The 15,825-nt window shown below is 43.6% G+C and overlaps 1 protein-coding gene across 2 annotated transcripts in view; it reads right to left on the bottom strand.

Moving 5' to 3' along the window:
• faima (Fas apoptotic inhibitory molecule a) overlaps nt 1-15,825 on the bottom strand; it is a 98,812-nt gene that overhangs the window by 71,341 nt on the left and 11,646 nt on the right. The window lies entirely within an intron of this gene.

Below are 15,825 nucleotides of genomic sequence, written 5' to 3'. Positions count from 1 at the left end.
CCGAAGTCTTGGGCCCGTTCAGCCTCCCCCTCCCCCCTCCTGCCCCTTTCCCCCTCCTTCTCCCCCACCCCTTTCCCCTGCCTCCCTCCTTCCCCTCCCCCTGCCCCCCCTCTCTCTCCCTCTACCACCCTCCTCCCCCTCCCCTCACTGTCAGAAACACAAATACTGACAGACAGAGAGTGAGAGACACACACAGACAGACAGAGAGATAGAGACACTGACAGAGACACACTGTGGGGGGGGGGGGGGGGGGGGGGGGCAGGGGGGGGGGGAGGGCCCGGGTGCTGTCGGTAAGTAGAAAATGTTTTATTTATTGATTTAAAAAAAAATTATTTCTTATTAATTTTTTTTTGATTGATTTATTGCTTGATTTATTGATGCTGGTTCTTTATTTGTAAAACTGAAGTGTTTAATGTTTGTAAACTTCCCTTTAAACCCCCCCCCCCCCCATTCCCTACGTCTGATTTGTAACCGACGCCTGATTTTCTAAAGTGTAGACAAGGTTTTTTCAAGCGTACAAAAATCTTCAAGTTAGTTTGGAGTAAGTTTTCACTGCCGAAACTTTGAAAACAGGCGTAAGTGGCCGGACACGCCCCCTTTTGAAAATAAAATTCTGTTCCAAAGTGAAACTGTTCTAACTGACTAGAACTGGAGCAAACTAAATGCCGAGAATTTGAATTTCTAAGATACTCCGTTCTACACCAGTTGCTCCAAAAAATCAGGAGCAACTGAGGCCGAAACTTGGGCCCTTCATCTCACCTTCTCAACATATCCTTCTATTCCTTTCTCCCTCATGTACTTACTTACCTAGCTTCCTCTTAAATGCACCTATGCTATTTGCCTCAATTGCTCCATGTGGTAGGAAGTTCCACATTGTAACCATTCTCAGAGTAAAGAAGTTGCTCCTGAATTCTTTATTGGATTTATTGGTGACTGTCTTATATTTATGGCACTTAATTTTGGACTCCCCACAAGTCGAAACATCTTCTCTATCTTCCTGAACTCTTTTATAATTTTAAAGACCTCTTCCAGGTGATCTCTGAGCTTTCTCTTTTCTAGAGAAAAGAGTCCCAGCCTGTTGAGTCTTTCCGAAAATTAGAACCTCTCAGTTCTGTTATCATACTTGTCACCCTTCTTTGCCGATATATTGTTTTTGTAATATGGAGATCTCAACTGAGCACAATGGGTTGGATTTTTGGATTTTAGCAATAATGGCAGTTTTACGCTAAACTTCCTGTTTTAGGCTGAACTTTCGGCCTTTACGCATTGGTAAAGAAGGTGTTGCACGACGATTTGCAGCGCAAACCACGAGTTTCGGCAACTTTAGTCGAGGGCCAGGAGCGCTGTGAGAGGCGCCTTGGGAGGGGGAAAAAATAATTTTTAAAAATTCCAAAAAACATTCAAATAACACTGTTATGTATCAAATCGCTGAAAAAAAATTAAAAAATAAAAACTCTAACTTACCTTTTTTGCAGATTTTCATACATACCGCTGCTGGCAGGGCTGCACTTACAGATTGACCTGTTGGTATTCTGGGCACAGCGCACGGGTTGGGAGGGTGCCGAAAGTACGACGGTAACGCAATCCGGTTACTTTGAAAGCGCCGCCTCAAAGAGGTACCCGAGGATCCCACCAACTGGGTTTATGCCGCGGAGGATCAAATCGCGGCGAAAACCTGGTCGCAAACCGGGCGAAAATCCAGCCCATTTGTTTTATGATAAGAGTAGTAAGGAATTGAATGAATTTCACTGGAAAACTAGGTTCTCATCATTCATATTTCTTGTAAAATAAACCAATTTGTTGGTTACAACTGGCATTGTCTCACAAAAATGTTTGTCTGTCCACCTTCCAAAGTGATAAGAAAGTGGAAATGGTGGCACCTGCATGATCATGGCCCAGAAATTGCGGTTGGAGGCTCCTATGGGCAGATGCCTACGACCAAATTTTTTTTTACAAAGATACCTGGTTATCCCGGAGAAACGTAAACTAGCGGTCCAAGGCCTGCATTCGCAGTCCAGCGTATGGGCCCACGTAGTCAAGGAGCCTATGTGCAGCCTGGGATCATGTGGGTCGGACCAATGAAAATGGCGTATCCCCATTCACAGTAATGGTGATCTCCGTTTGCACGGATATCAGCATTTCTGTGAATGGGGATACCCCCAAAAACACAAACATTTAAAATAAATAAGAAAAACACTTCACATATTTAAAATTAATTGAAATTGAATTTAATTAAATGTTTAAGACAAAAAAAAACATTTTTTTTTAATATGTTTTAATAGGGGTAAAATTAAACTTGCTTAAGGAACGGGTTTTCAATATAAAAATTATTAATAAAATGTTATTTTTCTATCTTTCAAAACTCTTAGGCTGGTAAAAGCAGGCCTTACGCTTGCTTTTTTCAGGTGTAAGAGTTTGAAGGACATTCGCTGGGCAAAAGTTGGGCAAATAGCCCAAATCTCTGCCTGCGAAGGCCCTTCTCCCGGGGATGCGTTGGAACTGTCAAAAGACATTGTGCGCCGAGAACCGGCACTTGTGGGGCCTCTACATCATATGCGCCTGTAGAGACCGCGATTTTTAGCCTCATATTATTCAGTATACACAACATGGGATCTTATTGCTACAATCTGTTGGTCACGCTATTGTTCCAGATATTGGACAGCAAAGGTGCTCTCCAGCTTGATGGGAATGTGTAGTCCTATTGTCTGTGTTTTTTTTGTGCCATTCCAGGTATTCTTTCTATTAGTCTTGCTACCAGTGTTTTTGTTTTTCATTTCTCCTCCTGGGTTATCTTTTTTTGACCACTGTTATAAATTTTGGATCTCCACTAGATTCAGGCTCAGCGTCACTGTACTTCTGCTGCAAAATTTTCATGTGTACACTACACGCTGGGTATTGGATGTTTTGGTTCCCACTTTACGCCTTTAAAACGGGTGCAACATCTAGGCTTGTACACACTCAATGTATACCTAGAATTTGGGCCTATTTCCTGTGTAGAATGATGTGTGTTATATTTATAAAAAATGCAGATCTTCATAGATTAAAAAATTTATGTCAATCCTATCATGAATCTCCAAATTTTGAGTTTTTCACTAAAACAAGTCATCATCATATCATCATCATAGGCAGTCCCTCCAAATCGAGGAAGACTTGTTTCCACTTTAAAAGTGAGTTCTCAGGTGACTGTACAGTCCAATACGGGAATTAATCTCTGTCACAGGTGGGACAGACAGTCGTTGAAGGGAAGGGTGGGTGGGACAGGTTTGCTGCACGCTTCTTCCGCTGCCTGCGCTTGTTTTCTGCATGTTCTCGACGACGATACTCGAGGTGCTCAGCCCGGTTGCACTTTATCAAGGTGGCTTTGAGTGTGTCCTTGAAACGTTTCCTCTGCCCATCTGGGGATCGCCTGTCGTGTAGGAGTTCTGCGTAGAGCGTTTGCTTTGGGAGGCTCGTGTTGGGCATGAGGACAATTTGGCCTGCCCAACGGAGCTGATCGAGTGTGGTCAGTGCTAATCATGTGCTCTTAGATGTTATGATTCTTGAACAAAAATGTATTAGAATAGACAACATTTAATTTGTGACTATACATAACCAATACAATGTTACAAATGGTTATATTTGGGGCAGGGGCCACCTTTGAATCAAACCAGGCAGTTATCGTAGTACCATTATCTATCCTGAATTGTAGAGGCCTGAAAGCTAGTAAATGCGCAAAAGATTGAATGCAAAATCTTAGGCAGATAATCTACACCCAGCTCTCCACTTGCAGCAGCAGCAGGGGCAGGCAGTCGACTTGTGTCAAGTCCTACCATCTTTTAGATAAGACGTTTAAACGGAGTCCCCGTTGGCTCTCTCAGGTAGGTGTAAAAGATCCTGTGGCATTATTTGAAGAAAAGCATGGCAGTTCTCCCTGTGTCCTGACCAATATTTATCCCTCAACCAACATGACTAAAACACATTATATGGTCATTTATCTCACTTGAGTGGCTATGTTTTCCTAGTAAAAATGTAGTCACTGCTATAGCGTGGGTGCACAATCTGTTGTGCTACTTGGCAGTTGTGAGCTGTCCTGATTTACTCAGCTGAGCAAAGAAATAGCTCTTCTGCTCCAGATAGCCACACTCATCTCATAGGCAGTCCCTCGAAATGAGGATGACTTGCTTCCACGCCAAAAAAGGATGAGTTCACAGGTGTTTCTATGAAGGACCTGAACTACACCCTGAAGGGTGGAAGATGCCTGTGCGTGGATTTTGTTAAACATGTGGTGGCCGTTGCACACCAGCCACCACATGGGCTTGACAGAGCTAGATCTTGATCAAGTGGCAAGGATTACCTAAGACAATTAGAGACCTGCTCTGCTGCACAGGCCTAGTGCGCACACATATCGCAGTGTGGGCTGGCCCGTGCTGCCCCTGGGCCCCTGAACTCACGCCTCCCCTGGGTCCCGATCACATCCCTCTACAGTCTCTCGCCGCTCCTTCGCCACAGGTACAGGTGGCATGATTTTGTTGTTAAAATACAGTAAAATAATTCACATAATTCATTAATATATAGAATGCAGGTCATCTTGAATCACTGCATTGCTGTGCTAAAATCCATTTTCCTAATAAATAAATTGGCTTCCCCAGCAGTGACTGGGGAAGAAAATCAAAGCCATTGGCATGATTAACCCTTTGAGTAATGAAAAATACAACAGATTTTAAATATGGCAACGTTTTTTTCAAAATTATTTTTGCTTTGGTCAGATATCCATTTTCAATCCTCTAAGCACAAAAACTAATTTCACTGACCATAAAGCATGAGTGGATAACTGTGAGGCGACTGATGAACTGTTACTAGTCCTTATGAAAAACTGAGCAATTGGCTTCGGCAATCAGCACCAATTTAACTGTAACTACCACTCTCGTCTTTCTTTTCAAAAAATGTATCTTACACGTTCTCTGGAATGGTTTTCTGAGAATATTAGTAGCTAGCTGTTAGCTAGCCACACACACCATTGTCCTCAAGTGCTGCAGTTGTCATGCAGTTCATTTTAGAAGAGGCAGTAAGCACATTAAAATTTCCTCTTTAGATAGACAGCTAAACAGTCCTCAAAGATAATGGATTTTATTTTCTAACCATTCTTGCTGCTAGTATTAATATTTTGTTTCCATTGATGAATAATAATTTATTTTATCTGGACAGCTTTTCAAAACGAAGTAATTTTTAGTAATTTTTGAAGCTGTTGGCATTATCTGCTGCTTTTGATCTGATTTTTCATTACAGCCTAGTCATAATGCTTTTCTTTGTCTTCATGGTTTTTAGATTTAAAACAATGGACTACAAACAATTAGACTGAATTCACAGAAGTTAATAAGCCTCTTTAAAATAGATGCACTAGAGGTCGTCAGATTATGTTTTGATCAGTGGTAGATTAAACATGACAGAAGCTTAAAAGACTCTGCATTATTAGCCGAATGTACTGGAGTGATTAGGGTGAAATGCATCATAGTACTTTAGTAATACACCGCAAAGATTCATTTGTTGTACTTACAAATTATTAATAATTTTCAATTATGACCATCACTGCAAGCAGCCTTTCGCACTATTACAATAGCGAGCATGTTTAATTTTCTTTCATAGTATACTGGTTAATGCACTTGCATAAGTAGTTGGCAAGACAGTACACTAAAGAATTTTACAACCATGTGTTAACCAGCACACTTCCAGGGAAAATTAAAAACTTGGTGTTCATTATTATTTTCTATAAAATATTAAAACCTCACCTCAGATCACTAACCTATACCGTGTGAAAGCATGTCTAAAATTTGGATTTTCTTACAAGGGACTATTACAGGGAGGCATCTCTGTTTAAAACAGCTTACACTTAGTATACTTTTATCTAGCGAAATTAAATTATTTCTTATTTTATATATTTCATATGCATATAAAATTATAATGTGCAAACCAAATTGCAGGTCCCTGCATTCTACAAGACAGGCATTCAACCAATGAAATACATATCCGAGACAGTGGAGTTATACCCTTTTTTCCTGCCACCAGTGGCCCAAAATGTATCAAAAAAATAGCCATTAGCAGTACAAATTACACCATAAAAAATAGTCAGTACTTAGTCTTTAATCTTACTAATCTTTCTCCCCCACTTCTAGATTTATTTTAAATATAGATGTTTAATTCTGCAGAAGTTGAGTATTATTAACCTCTGTCATTCTCAGGAGCAATGCTTGGGCAGGTTGTAGCTTTATACAAACTCACACAATGCTGTAAGACTCAAGAAAATCATGCTTACTTTACTTTCATGAATTAATGTGAAGCTTTCAGGAAGCATCTCTTTGTCACAGTCCTGAATTGCTGTGAAGCTTTCAGGGAGGCATTTCTTTGTCACAGTAATTTACATGATGACCTGGATTAAACAGTTGGTGATGAGTATCATCACCATCATAGGCAGTCCCTCAAACGAGGATGACTTACTTCCATACGAGTTCACAGATGTTTCAATGATATTGCAGTCCTGAACTCTAATTGAATGGGTGGAAGATGCCTGTGCGTGGATTGTTTTAACGTGTGGTGACCATTGCACATCAGCCACCACATGGCCTTGACAGAGCTAAGCCTTTATCCAATGGCAAGGGTTAACCAAGACGATTGGAGACCTGCTCTGCTGCACGGACCTAGTGCGCACACATATCGCAGTGTAGGGCTGGCCCATGTTGCCCCTGGGCCCTCGGCTCTTCTGGGCCCCGTACCCTCATTTGCCGCCCCTCCGCTATGATCTCCTGCCACTCCTCTGTCACAAACATTCGCCGCACCTCCGCCACGATCTCTCAGCGCTCCTCCGCCACGATCTCTCGCCACTCCTCCGCCACAAAAACATTCGACACACCTCCGCCATGATCTCTCAGCGCTCCTCTGTCACGATCGCTCGCCGCTCCTGCGCCACAAAAACATTCGCTGCACCTCTGCCACGATCTCTCACCACACCTCCACATCAAACATTCGCCGAACCTCCGCCACAATCACTCGCCGAATCTCAGCCACAATCTCGCAGTTTTCTAATGATCAACTTGTGTCAATCTTCCCTTTTCCTTGAAGGGTAGGAAGAGAGGAAGCTAGGTCGCCGTTTGGAGCATGGGCAGGAATATCGGCGGAGCCTAGGTATAGCAGAGGAGCGGTGAGAGATCGTGGCGGAGGTGTGGCGAGTGATTGAGGCGGAGGAGCGATGAGAGATCGTAATGAGTATACCTGGTAAATGGCATGGACTTAAATGGAGAGAAATGAAGGTGGGTTGACATGTTGAAAACTGAGTTGTACACTCATCAAAAGAAGTTCAGAGTATCTACTGCACACCTAGCTAAAGCTAAAACTTATGCTCATCAGTTGTCTAATGATCAACTAATGTCAATCTTCCCTCTTCCTTGAAGGACAGGAAGAGAGGAAGCTAATGGAATCTATTAGGAGTTCAGATGCCTCCAAGATGAAATGTCTGAGTATAGGTCCTGAATCAATCCTTGATGCCAGATATTCTTGTCCGATAATCAAAGCAGGCAGGTCTGGAATACTTCAAGAGCGGTTAATAATTGACCAATCGATAGTCAGGGTCATTGATGGGAACTTGAGAAGTAGAGCTTTGACTTGGAATCTTCCAATCCTGTAAACCAGTGCCCTAACCTTAGCTGGAAAAGCAGAATCTTACTAATACTCCGTGCTGGTAAGCTGCACAATTTAAGTTGTTTAAACTCTAATAGTAACCCTATGGGCACCTTAAGTTGTGGATCTTATGAACATATACCCACAATTTTTGGGCTTAAACAAGTAGTATTGTCCTTGTTCAGGCAGGAAGAAGCTATTTATGTGGATTTCATAGTTTGCATAATACTGAAGAAACAACCTCTGCCATTGTCCATTTTCATAAAATAAGGTAGGTATGGCTTTTCAGGGCAACAGGGTTGGGCATTAAATGTGGCCCTGTCAGCATCGGCCACATCCTGAGAACAAATTGTAAACCGTGAACAAAAGTCAATGAAGAAATATTTTAATACACAGAACACTCAATATCCAATTTCTTACACTAGATGTTTTAAAAATTGTATCTGCACACTGAAAACTAGTTTCCAATGCTATGTTATGCCATTAATTGTCTTGGAGATTGAACTTCTGTCGTTAGGTAGCTACTTGTTACTAATTAAAACAGGAATATTTGCACAAGAGTATAATTTGTTCCTATAAGGGATTTTCTTTCTTTAATGTTACAAAAGCACAGAAGACCTTATTGCACATATTTCATCTGGCAACAAATAATCTTTGGTTATTGTTTTGTGGCAAAATCCTAGCAAACAATCTCTCCAAAAAAGGAGAACATGTCAAGCAAGCCAAAACATCTACATTAATACTAGTTTCAAACATCTATTGCAGATAAAATAATACATCAATGCAGCATAAACTAGACATGGAAAGAAGTTTCCTGTATATTAAAGTGTGTTCATAGAATCATATGATATTGCAACACAGAGGGGGCCATTTGGCCTGTCGTGTTTGTGCTGGTTCTTTGAAAGAGTTGTTCAATGTAGTCCCACGCCCCAGCTTTTTCCTTATAACCCTGCAAATTAGTTCTCTTCAAATACATCTGCAATTGCCTTTTGAAAGTCCAGGTGGAATCTGATGCCACCACCCTTTCAGGTAGTGTGAAGCAGATCTTAACAATCTTGTGTGAAAAAATGTCTCCTCATCTATGCCCTCTGGATATTGACCCACTTGCCAGAGAAAAGTTTCTCCCTACTTGCTCTATCAAAACCCTTCTTAATTACTTATCCCCTTAACTCTCTCTGCTCTAAGGTGAACAATCACAAAACAATCACAGTTCCTCCAATTTTTCCACATAATTCAAGTCTCTCATCTCTGCTATTATCCAGGTAAACAGATAAGACCCACAACAATGTAGTTGACACTTAACTGTCCTCTGAAATTGCCTAGCAAACCACTCAGTTGTAACAAAACCACTACGAGAAACAATAAGACCACCATCCAGCATCGACCTCAGCACCGGGTACGGAAACGACAACGGCACATCCAGCCCAGTCGACCCTGCAAAGTCCTCCTCACCTCCTCATCTGAAGGACATAGCTGCCAGATTGGGTTCGCGGCTGGTTGTGAGAGGACCGACATGAGGGCAAAATCTACTTGACCTTGCCCTCACCAATCTACCTGTTGCAGATGCCTGTGTCCATGACAGCATTGGTAGCAGTGACCACCGCACAGTCATTGTGGAGACAAAATCCTGTCTTCACACTGAGGACACCCTCATTGTGTTGCGTGCTACCACAATCTGTAACCTCATGGCCTGGCATATCCCTCAATCAACCATTACCATTAAGCCAGGGGACGAACGCTTGTACAAAAAGTGGGTGCAGAAAAGCATGACAGGAGCAGCACCAGACCTAAATACGAAGTGCCAACCTGGGGAAGCTGAAACACAGGACTACATGCATGCTAAAAAGCAGAAGCAACATGCCATAGACAGGGCTAAGCAATCCCACAATCAACAGATCAGATCAAAGATCTGCAGTCCTGCCACATCCTGTCATGAATGGCGTTGAACCATTAAATAACTAGCGGGAGGAGGAAGCTCCATGAATATCCCCATCTTCAATGATGGCGGAGCCCAGCACGTGAGTGCAAAAGACAAGGCTGAAGCATATGCAACCATCTTCAGCCAGAAGTGCCGAGTGGATGATCCATACTGACCTCCTCCTGAGATCCCCACCATCACAGAAGCCAGTCTTCAGCCAATTCGAACTGGATACAACAAAGGCTAGGACAACATCCAGCTATCGTGCTGAAGACTTGTACTCCAGAACTAGCTGCGCCTCTAGCCAAGCTGTTCCAGTACAGCTACAGTACTGGCATCTATCTAACAATGTGGAAAACTGCCCAGGTATGTCCTGTCCACAAAAAGCAGGAAAAGTGCAATCCAGCCAATTTCTGCCTCATCAGTCTACTCTCAATCATCAGCAAAGAGATGCAAAGTGTCATTGACAGTGCAATCAAGCGGCACTTACTCACGAATAACCTGCTCACCGATTCCCAGTTCAGGTTCCACCAGGACCACTCGGCTCCATACCTCATTACAGCCTTGGTCCAAACATGGACTTGACATCAAGGCAGCATTTGACCGAGTGTGGCATCAAGGAGCCCCAGTAAAATTGAAGTCAATGGGAATCGGGGGGAAACTTTCCACTGGTTGGAGTCATATCTAACGCAAAAGATGGTTGTGGTGGTTGGAGGTCAATCATCACAGCCCCAGAACATCGCTGCACGAGGTCCTCAGGGCAATGTCCTAGGCCCAACCATCTTCAGCTGCTTCATCAATGACCTTCCCTTCAGCATAAGGTCAAAAGTGGGGATGTTCGCTGTTGACTGCACAGTGTTCAGTGTTATTCGCAACTTCTCAGACAATGGAGCAGTCCATTCCCGCATGCAGCAAGACCTGGATGACATTCAGGCTTGGGCTGATAAGTAGCAAGTAACATTTGCACCACACAAGTGTCAGGCAATGCATATCTGCAACAAGCGAGAGTGTGACATTCAACAGCATTACCATCGCCAAATCCCCCACCATCAACATCCTGGGGGTCACCATTGACCAGAAACTTATCTGAACCAGCCACATAAATACTGTGGCAACAAGAGCAGGTTAGAGGCTGGGTATTCTGCTGCGAGTGTTTCACCTCCTGACTCCCCAAAGCCTTTCCACCATCTACAAGGCACAAGTCAAGCATGTGATGGAATACTCTCCACTTGTCTGTATGAGTGCAGCTCCAACAACACTCAAGAAGCTCAATACCATCCAGGACAAAGCAGCCCATCCACCACCTTAAACATTCATTCCCTCCATCACCAGCATGGCTGCAGTGTGTATGATCAACAAGATTAACTGCAGCAACTCGCCAAGACTTTTTCGGCAGCACCTCCCAAACCCACGACCTCTACCACCAAAAGGACAAGGGCAGAAGGCGTATGGAAACACCACTACCACCACGTTACCCTCCAAATCACAAGTATATCGCCATTCCTTCATCGTCGTTGGGTCAAAATTCTAGAACTACCTCCCTAACAATAACAACTTGTATTTATATAGCACCTTTAACGTAGTGAAAATGTTCCAAGGCACTTCACAGAAGTATTATAGGTTGAACCCCCCTTATCCAGAAATCTCTTATCCAGAACCATCCCTCATTCCCGGCCACAGGGTGGCGCCTACACAGAACTCCGACATGAACAAATTGAAGTCCTGCCTCGCTGCCGACTCCCGCAATTGCTGGCCTGACCCCGTGATCCACCGCCACCCCACCCCCTCTCCCCATGATCTCTCTGCCGCATTCCCAGCTCCAAGCCAGCCAGCCCCGATATTTCCTTGCTCAGTACCTGTACCATTCAATTTAACATGACCAACCATCACCCAGAAAAACCCCTTATCCAGAACAGGCCAGGTCCTGAGGGTTCCGGATAAGGGAGGTTCAATCTGTATAAGATAAAAAGTTTGACACCGAGCCACATAAGGAGAAATCAGGGCAGGTGACCAAAAGCTTGGTCAAAGTGGTAGGTTTTAAGGAGCGTTTTGAAGGAGGAGAGGGCGGGAGGCGGAGTGGTTGAGGGAACAGAAGGCACGGCCACCAATGGTTGAGCGATTATAATCAGGGATGCTCAAGAGGGCAGAATTAGAGGAGCGCAGACACCTCACGGGTCGGGGGTTGTGGGGTTCCGGGAGGGTGCCGAGCACCTAAAGTACCGTCGTGGAGAGCATGCAGAAATCAAGCGCAGACAGCAGAAAGAGCGTGCGGCACACCAGGCTCCCCACCCACCCTTTCCTTCAACCACTGTCTGCCCCACCTGTGACAGAGACTGTAATTCCCGCATTGGACTGTACAGACACCTGAGAACTCACTTTTAGAGTGGAAGCAAGTCTTCCTCGATTCCGAGGGACTCCTATGATTATGATGATGTTGTGGGGTTGGAGGAGATTACAGTGATAGGGAGGGGCGAGGCCATGGAGGGATTTGAAAACAAGGATGAGAATTTTGAAATCGAGGCATTGCTTAACTGGGAGCCAATGCAAGTCAGCGAGCACAGGGGTGATGGGTGAGCGAGACTTGGTGCCAGTTAGGACACGGGTAGTCGAGTTTTGGATCACCTTTAGTTTACGTAGGGTAGAATGTGGGAGGCCTGCCAGGAGTGCATTGGAATAGTCAAGTCTAGAGGTAACAAAGGCATGGATGAGGGCTTCAGCAGCGGATGAGCTGAGGCAAGGGCGGAGACGGGCGATGTTGCAGAGATGAAAATAGGTGGCCTTAGTTATGCTGCGGATAACTCATTTCAGAGTCAAATATGAGGTTACGAACAGTCTGGTTCAGCCGCAGAGGGATGGAGTCGGTGGCTAGGGAACGGAGTTTGTGGCGGGGGCCGAAAACAATACTTTGGTCTTCCCAATATTCAATTAGAGAAAATTTCTGCTCATCTAGAATTGGATGTTGGACAAGCAGTCCGGCAATTTAGTGCTGTGGCTGGGTCGAGAGAACTGGTAGTGAGGTAGAACTGGGTGTCATCAGCGTACATGTGGAAATTGATGCTGTGCATTCGGATAATGTCATCAAGGGGCAACATATAGATGAGAAAAAGAAGGGGACCAAGAATAGATCTTTGGAGGCACCAGAGGTAACGATGCGGGGGCAGGAAGAGAAGCCATTGCAGGTGATTCTCTGACTACAATTAGATAGATAAAAATGTAACCAGGCGAGTGCAGTCCCACACCCAACTGGACGACGGTGGAGAGGCACCGTAGAAGGATAGAATGGGCAACCATGTCAAAAGTTGCTGATAAGTTAAGAAGGACGAGGAGGGATACAGCACTGTGGGAGTACTTTCACCACACGGACCGCAGCGGTTGAAGGCGGCGGCTCACCAACTCCTTCTCAAGGGCAATTAGGGATGGCAATAGACGCTGGCATTGCCAGTGACGCCCACATCCCATGAACGAATAAAAAAAATATCATGACTTCCTTGTAGTTGTATCCAATGCCAAGTATCCCACATGCTTTCTTCACTGCCTTCTCAACTTGCGATGGATTTGTGTATATGCACTCCCTGGTTCCTCTGATCATGCACCTCCCTCAATTTAGATTATACTGCCCCTCCATGTTGTTCCTCCCACAGTACATCAATTCACACCGATTTGCATTTATTTGCATCTGCCATGTGTCTGCCCATTTCACCAATCTATGTTCTCCTGAAGTCTGCTACTATAGACACATGGGATTATAATATTATAGAAATTACTGAGACATGGCTGAAAGAAGGAAAGGAAGGTAGCTCAACAGTCCTGGTTGCAGGGTTTTCAGACGAGATAGAGAGGGGATTAAAAAAGGAGGGGGGAGGTCGCAGTATTATTAAAGAAACAATTACAGCTGTGAGGAGGGATTATATGTTAGAAGGATAATCAAATGAGGCCATACGAGTTGAACTAAAGAACAAAAAAGGGGTAATCACACTGCTGGCGTGCATGTACTATAGACCTCCAAACAGTCAGAGGGAGATAGAAGAGTAAATGTGTAGGCAAATTTCTGACAAGTGCAAAAACAATAGGGCAGTAATAGTGGAACATTTCAATTACCCTAATATTAACTGGGATATTACTGGTGTAAAAGGTACAGAGGGCACAGAATTCCTAAATTGCATTCTGGAGAACTTTTTAGCCAATATGTAGCAAGCCCAACAAGTGGGGCGGGAATGGAACAGGGCAGGTGGAAGGAGTAGCAGTGGGAGAGCATTTTTGTGGTAGTGATCATAATTCATAGTTTTAGTATAATTATGGATAAGGACAAAGAAAAAACAGGAGTAAGGGAGAAAGCCAATTTTACTAGGCTGAGAAGTGATTTAGCAAAAGTGGACTGGAAACAGTTACTTGAAGGTAAATCATTGCCAGAGTAGTGGGAGCCATTCAAGAGAAAGGTACAGGGAGTTCAGGGTAAACATGTTCCCACAAAGAAAAAGAGTAGAATGGACACATTTAGATCCCCCTGGATGACAAGGTGCATACAGGGTAAGATAAGGCAAAAAAGGGAAGCCTGTATCAGACATCGTGAGCTCAATACCGCAGAAAGCTTGGAAGAGTATAAAAAGTGCAGGGGTGAAATTAAGAAGGACATTAGGAAAACAAAAAGAGAACATGAAAAAATACTGGCAAGTAGAATCAAAGAAAACTCAAAGATGTTTTACAATTACATAATGAGCAAGAGGATAACTAAGGAAAGAGTAGGGCCTATTAGGGACCAAAATGGAGATCAATGTGAGGAGGCGGAGGATGTGGGTAAGGTATTACTTTGTGGCTGTCGTCACGAAAGAGGGGGACGATGCCGACATTGAAGTTCAGGAGGAAGATAGTGAAATATTGGACAGGATAAACATAGTAAGTTTTAAGGGGTTTAGCATCCTTGAAAGTAGATAAATCACCAGGACTGGATGAAATATATCCGAGGCTACGAAAAGAAACAAGGGAGGAAATTACGGAGACTCTGACCATAATTTTTCAATCCTCCCTGGCTACAAGAGTAGTGCCAGAGGATTGGAGAACCGTTAAAGTTGTACCATTGTTTATAAAAGGGAGGAAGGCATAAACTGAGCAATTACAGGCCAGTTAGTTTAACCCAAGTTAACAATAGCATTTTATCTGGTCATTATCACATTGCTGTTTGTGGGAGCTTGCTGTACGCAAATTGGCTGCTGCGTTTCCCGCATTACAGCAGTGACTACATTCCAAAAGTACTTCATTGGCTGTAAAGCGTTTTGAGATGTCCGGTGATCGTGAAAGGCGCTATATAAATGCAAGTCTGTCTATTTGTCAGTAGTGGAGAAATTATTGGAATCAATTCTGAGGGACAGTATAAACCTTCATTTAGAAAGGCACAGATTAATCAAGGAGGAAGATAGTGAAATATTGGACAGGATAAACATAGTAAGTTTTAAGGGGTTTAGCATCCTTGAAAGTAGATAAATCACCAGGACTGGATGAAATATATCCGAGGCTACGCAAAGAAACAAGGGAGGAAATTACGGAGACTCTGACCATAATTTTTCAATCCTCCCTGGCTACAAGAGTAGTGCCAGAGGATTGGAGAACCGTTAAAGTTGTACCATGGATTTGTTAAGGGAAGGTCATGTCTGATTTGATCGAGTTCTTTGAGGAGGTAACAAGGCGAGTCGATGAGGGCAGTGTGTTTGATGTAGTTTACATGGGATCCAAGGGAGAGTGACAAATTGGATCCAAAATTGGCTCAGTGGCAAGAAGCAAAGGGTAATGGTTGAGGGGAGTTTTAGTGACTGCAAGGCTGTTTCCAGTGGGGTTCCACAGGGCTCGGTACTCGGTCCCTTACTTTTTGTAGTATGCATTAATGATTTAGACTTAAAAGTAGGGGACATGATAAAGAAATTTGCAGATAATATAAAAATTGACTGTGTGGTTGACAGTGAGAAGGAAAGCTCTGGACTGCAGGAAGATATCGATGAACTGTTCAATTGGGCAGAAAAGTGGCAAATGGAATTCAATCCGGAAAAGTGTGAGGTAATGCATTTGGGGAGGGGCAAAAGGCAAGGGAATACACAATAAATGGGAGGATACTGAGAGGTGTGGAGGAACAGAGGGATCTTGGAGTATATGTCCACAGATCCTTAAAGGTAGCAGGATAGGTCGATAAGGTAGTTAAAAAGACATACGGAATGCTTTCTTTTATGAGCCGAGGCATAGAATACAAGAGCAGGGAAGTTATGCTAGAACTG

This window comes from Pristiophorus japonicus, chromosome 3 (assembly GCF_044704955.1).
Source record: "Pristiophorus japonicus isolate sPriJap1 chromosome 3, sPriJap1.hap1, whole genome shotgun sequence".
NCBI classification, from domain to species: Eukaryota; Metazoa; Chordata; class Chondrichthyes; family Pristiophoridae; genus Pristiophorus; species Pristiophorus japonicus.
This window is presented reverse-complemented; position numbering and strand designations above follow the sequence as displayed.